Genomic DNA, 7152 nt, shown 5'->3' on the forward strand with positions numbered 1-7152 from the left:
GTGCTGTGGTTGGCTAATCCTGCAAGACAAATAACGTGGTGGGTGCCTATGGCAGTCACTCCGACGCTCAAGGTAGTAAATTGAAGAAGATGGTGAATGAAGAACTTGAGAATATTTGTGTGGAAGAATATTGTACCTTTGCCTTTGTGATTGTTCCCCTTTTATACCGTAAGAATGTGGGTATAAATATAATATTTCTTGATAATTCGGTGATAATGTGGTTAATTTGTTAGTAAAAGATTTTCACCGGCTAATTGGTCGAAAATCCTATAATTGAAGGCGTGAAGGAGATCTGTTAGATTATAGTTGTTAACGGTGACTTTCTTATAGAGTCTCGCTCTGAAGTTATGAGAGCGAGTCTTGTCCGACCTAAGGCCAACCTATCTTAAAGCGTCTGAGGTTTTTTTTTCTCTTTGGATCCGGGCATCGTGGTCGTCCGAGCCTTCCTTTTTACAGGTGGAATCATATATTGGTTTATCAAATACTTGCAATGTGATCCAGTCTTATGGTAACAACTTACTACCTATTTTAGATAAGTCTCATGTAGTATCAATATGATTTAACTCAAAATGTCTAAATTTATTTTTCTTCATCCCATCTAATCTAGTGTAAAAACCATAACTTCAATCTTTTTTCTATTTGTTGCTAACTCTAACATAAATTATAATAAGTTTCATATATGTTCAATTTTTTTTTTTTAAAATATCTTTTCGGATATTCATCACGATAAATTTCACTGTATTTACTATAAAAAATAGAAATTATAGTTTTATTATCTAGAATTTTATTATTGATTTTGCAAATTTCCATCCTTATAGTACTTGTCAATATAATAAGCAGAGTGATCGGAGACAAATACAGATAATAAAAAAAGCATGATTAAAACATAAAAAAAGTGAAGAGATTCAAAATTTTTTTTTTAAAAAAAATTTATTGTGATCCTCAGATCATATAGGGATGAAAATAAAACTAGAGTTTTATGAATTTAATGGTGAAGTATGATAACTTTAAAAATTTTAAGTTGAAAATGTATCAATTTTAAAAATTTGGATTAAATTATAAAGTAGTAAATTTTTTTTATTTTTTTAATTTTAATAGTTTTTACCTACTTATTATATGAATATAATAAAATAATTTACATGATGTTGTCACATTAATAAAATATATTTCTTTAAATTAATTTTAAAATTAAATATAATTATAATAAAATTTATAATTTTAAATAGTTTTATTAATTTTTAAAATTTTAGATAAATCTTAAAATAATAAAAAAGTTTTAAATTTTTTATAGTAATTGACTTTTTTTCCTATTTTTTCTTTTATGCAAATAAAAATGAATAAAAGGTTTTCATCTTTATTTCCTTTCTTAATTTCTTTCATTCCATTTAAATTTTGCCAAATATGGGGTTAAAGCCTGAGGAGCTCCAAACGTTATTTCTGCCCTTTTAGAGCATTATTGGATCGGTCGATGGGGATGCGTTTTAGTAGGGGTGAGCAGTATTCAGTTCAAATCGAAAAAATTGATTGAATCGAACTGATTTAACAATTTGATTTGGTTTTTTATATATTTCGGTTCGGTTCGATTTTTAATTTTAAAAATTTCGATTATTTCGGTTCGATTCGATTTTGATCAGAAAAAACCGAATCGAACCGATTAGTGATAATAATATATTTTTTCAATAATATAGAAAAGTTAAATCATATTAAAATTAAAATATTTTAATTAAATTTTAAAATATTAAAAATAAAGTGTAAAAAATAAAAAAATTATTAAAAATCGAAACTGATCAAACCGAACTGAATCGAACCGAATCAGATCGGTTCAGTTCGATTCGGTTTCTGATCAAAATAGGTTCGGTTCGATTTTCATAAACACTAAAATTTTAGTTTTCGATTTATTCGATTCGGTTTGATTTTGAACCGAATACTCAACCGTACGTATAACCTATTAACATTTTTTTTTCAAAAATTCTTTTTTTTTTTCATAGAAAATGCCAATTGAATAGAAAAATGCACAAATTTATATTTTTATAACAATCCTTTTTCTTTTAATAATGAAACCAAAATTTTAAACTATATGAGCAAAATTAAATTTTTGAAAAAGTTGATTATACATTATAATATTATTTTTGAATTTTTATTTAATTAATAAAATAATTATTTAAAATAAATATTTTTATTTTATTTATATTCTTATTTAATATTATTAAATTCAATCATATTATTTTTCCTTTAATAATTAAAGAATTACAGAAATTAATATGTATTACTAAAAAATAAAATATGCTAAATTTAATTTAAAATTAATTTCTATGACTTTATAATTATCAAGAAAAGAAAATTAATATAATTGGTAAAAGATAAAATGATTTTTTAATAGTATTTTACTTTAAAGAATTGTTTTGTTAATTAAATAAAACTTTAAGAGCTATATTTTTGCTTTCTTATAAATCTTTTCAAATTCAATTTAATTTGTTGATTAAATTGTGACTAATATTAAATATTTTAGCTTTATTTTAAAATAAATTAGAATATAAATATAAATTTATGTAAATATTTAAATCGATAATCCTAAAAAATGATTTGGTTAGTTCGTCATATTTAAAACATTTTATTCATAGAAATCAAGTTGAACCATCGCCTAAGAAAGACGATCACGAATTTATAAAAATTTAAAATTTTCATAAATGATAATAGAATATAAAAGAAAAAACAATGAGACTTATTATAATTTATTTTATATTAATTGTCATTATAATTTAATAATACTAAAAAATAATTATTATTTTAAAAATCAATATTGATTATCGTGCATTTAAAAATTTACGGTATGGGTGTAAATTTAATCCACGGAGATTTCCCTCTTTTTTATCTTTTTTCCTTTTATCCGTTAGTGATATCTAATCGTTTCTCTACTATAATGCCATATGTTACTCAGATTCATATGTACGGACGTGTCAGAACACCCATTCATGTCAGACGGTTATTTAATTTTTCTTGGTGCACGTGCCATTAAGGTTGCAAAATGATTGGGCTAGTTATTATTCCTCACGGCCCGCACACGTAGTCAATTTGGTTCGCCTCTCATCGCAGAGTTGGATTACACGATATTGGACCGGCCTACTTATCTATGACTTGATGGGTTTTGGGTCCATATTTTTTTTCAGAGTCAGACCTTACCTCATCAGAAATCCGGCGGTTATCAAATATTATCATATATTAGGGCTATGCATAAAAAATTTTCTCTAAGTTGTTTTGAATTAAAATATTAAAAAAAGAAAGTATTTATTTAATTTTTAAATCAAATTAAATATAAAAACTTTTTTTTAATATACACAAATTACTTATGTAGTATAAAGTTTATGGTGATGGCATTGATACTGAAAAGGCAACATGCAAATCCCTTCCTAGCTCTGAAAAAGTAAAAATATTGTAGCTCGATTTCTTCTCTTTTATTTAATTTCTAACAATACCACTAGTTGATACTAATGCTATTGACAGATATGGTGAGCATTCGGTCGGTTTGGTTTAAAATCGAACCGAATCGAATAAATTAAAAATTGAAATTTTAATATTTATAAAAATCAAACCGAATCGATTTTAATCAGAAATTAAATCAAATCGAAATGGTTTGATTCGATTCAATTCAGTTCGATTTGACCGGTTTCGATTTTTAATAAATTTTTTATTTTTTACACTTTATTTTTAGTATTTTAAAATTTAATTAAATATTTTAATCTTAATATGATTTAATTTCTCTATATTATTAACAATAACATATTATTATGACTAATCGATTCGATTCGATTTTTTCGATTTTTTTATCAAAATTGAACCGAATCGAAATAACTGAAATTTTTGAAATTAAAAATCGAATCGAACCGAATTGAATAAAAAATCGAATCGAACTTTTAAATTAATTCGATTCGATTAATTTTTTCGATTTGAATCGAATACTGCTAACCCTAAGTGAGATGTGTGTTGCTTGTTAGTCACTTCCTTTTGAATTTTGAGGGCTCCGGCTACTTTGGTGGGAATTAGAACAGTCTCCCCTTCATCTAGATGATGGTTTGGGTGGAGAAGTTCAGCTCATGTCAACTAGGATTCAGTGTGGTTGCAGTAGGCTTAGCCTTGAAGCCTTTGCTTGGGCTTAGTTGGTGTTTGGTTTCGTGATCAGACTTAAACGTGTTTGGGCTTTGTTGTAATTCTTTGTAATCCTTAATCCTTAATCCTTAATGGGTTTAATGCAAATACCCTTATTAGCTAAATATATATTTACAGCTTTGTTTTTTCTAAAAAATAATTTATATTTAAAATATTTTCTGTGATTTTTTTTTTCTAAAAATACAGAGATCTTAAAATTTTAAAATATGAAAAATAACTTTTTTTAAAAGAAAATTATTTTCTTAAAATGATTTTTTTAAATTAAAAAAAATATTTTTTATTGACTAAATTTGTTAAATGTTTTAAGCTGCATGAAATATGAAAAAAAAAATTTTAAATAAAAAATTTTCAAAATATTTTTTATTATTTAAAAATTATAAATCAATCAAATTCAAAATAAATAAACTAAGAAAATCAAATAAAAAATAAAATAAAATAAACTGACCAAATGCAGAGAATTAAATAGACATGACCCACAAGCACCCATTCCTGCAATAACATTGATGACACCAACAATGCATCCGTTTATTGACAACTCTATATCACTGTTCATGCAATTAAGAAATAAGCGGAAGAAGCTTTCAGAGTAAATAGATTCAACCATCCGATTAGAGCCACACAAAGAGAGAATGGAGCAGAGCTTAGCCAATCAACAGTTTATGAAAGTAATATTTGTCGAATCTAATAGTACGGTCTTAAGATATAACGTTATCGAAACTAAACCTTTAGAAGCCTTTCACAATTCTAAAAAAGACCCAAATTAAGAAAGAAGAACCCTTGCAAATGAGCTATAGAACCTGCAAAATAAGAAACGAATAACAATAGAACAAAAGAAAACCAAAACAAAGCCTCTATTCCTTCGGTGAGAAGAACTAACGGCAGCGGCGCAACATTTTCGGACAAGGAAAAGCAACCAAAAGTACACACTGTAAAATAATCAATAAATGAACACACAATAACCTCAAACAAGACGAAAACCCTAATCAATGTCCGTCAACATCAAAATGTATGTTTTGAGTTATAAATAAGAAGTTCTTAGGGATTTATATTATAATAACTAGACATTAGACACCTTTCCATAAATGGAGTTTATTTCCTATAATTTAGTAAAACATAAATGTTAATTTCTTTTATATTTAACCCATATTAAAGAAATACAGGTACACTTTTTTTTTAAATTTCATTTATAATTTAATCTTTATAATTTTGTATTTTCATACAATTTAATTTAATTTTAATAATTAAATATGTACAGTAAATTAATAATTGAAAAAGTAATTTGATGACCTGGACTATACCATTTCAATATGAGGTCGATTCTTAAAAAGCAGTTGTGATTCAAAGTCTCGATTCAGACCCACGGAGCATACTAGATCATTTACAAATCCAGGTCCACTCACTACAAGCTTATCCCGGTGATGTGATGTGAGAGAGACAGTAGGTCCAATCACTTTGCAGCCTGCTCTCACGTCTGTCGGGGGAATTAAATAGCCACTTGGTGTAGAGAGAACGTCTGACGTTTTTATACGTACAGATCTACATGATAGAGGCAGGTGGCACTATAGCAGGAAAACCATTACGCATCATTAGCAGACAAAAGGATGATGATCGCTGGACTATACCATCTCAGTATGAGGTCCGTTCTTAAAAAGCAGTTCTCTCCAAAGCCCCGATTCAGACCCACAAAACAGACCAGATCACTTACAAATCCAAGTCCACTCATTACAAACTCATCCCGGTGATGTGACGTGGAAGGGACAGTAGCCCCAATCACTTCGCAGTCTGCTCTCACGCCCGCCGCTGAAAAAATTAAATGACCACCTGATATAGAGAGAACGTCTGACGCTTTCGTATATATAAATCTATATAACCAAAGAAGGTGGCACTGTAACAGAAAAGTCATTACGTTTCATTAGCAGATAAAAGAAAATGAATAAAAAGAAAAGAATCCTTTCCTCTCCATCTAAATTTAGACAATTATTTTTTAAATTTCAAAACATCTGGATTTCAGAACACCCTAGTTCAACAACAATTTAATTGAGAGGACAATATGTAGTTTTTAAAATTGTAAACATTAAATAATTGCTTATAAAATATAAGTTTATATATATATATATATATATATATATATATATATAAAATTATAGCTTGCTCTTGTTTTTCTAAGCCTAACAAATTTACTTATTTTTTTCCGAAAACAAAATTTATGATCGAGTTTATATGGTATTAACTTTCAATATTTAATTAAATCTAAAAATTTAAATTTTAATAAAAAAAATTATGAGATAATTACTATCGTACTTTTTAGAGTTTATCTAAATTAATTAAAATATTTTTATAATTTTAAAATTATATTAAAATATTTTTATATTTTTATTTTATAAATTAAAAAAATCAATTAATTTTTACTATTAGTCTATTAGTCAAAATTAAAAATAATTTTAATATTATGTCCATATATTTTGTGTTAACTCACTAGAATATCCTTTATTTTAAAATTATATTAAAATATCTTTAAATTTTTATTTTATTAATTAAAAAATATTATCTTTATATATTTTGTGCTAACTAACCACATAATTTTAAAATTACATTAAAATATTTTTAAAATTTTATTTTATTAATTAAAAAAACTTGATTTTCACCATTAATCTATTGATCAAAATTTCACCATTAATCTATTGATCAAAATTGACTTCATTTTCATCATTAATCTATTAATTAAAATTAAATAATAAATATTATTTTTAATAACATAATAAAAATATAAAAATATTTTAATATAATTTTAAAATTAGAAAAATATTTTAATTATTTAAAATAAATAAAACCATAAAAATGAAAATTTTAATTCACCAAATAAAAAGTATAAAGATATTTTAATATAATTTTAAAATTATAATAATATTTTAATTAATTAAAGTAAATTATGGATGACGACAGTAATTATTCCAAAAGTCATTCCAATTATATAAAAAGAAAGGTTTA

This window comes from Manihot esculenta, chromosome 10, assembly GCF_001659605.2.
Source record: "Manihot esculenta cultivar AM560-2 chromosome 10, M.esculenta_v8, whole genome shotgun sequence".
Lineage (NCBI taxonomy): Eukaryota > Viridiplantae > Streptophyta > Magnoliopsida > Malpighiales > Euphorbiaceae > Manihot > Manihot esculenta.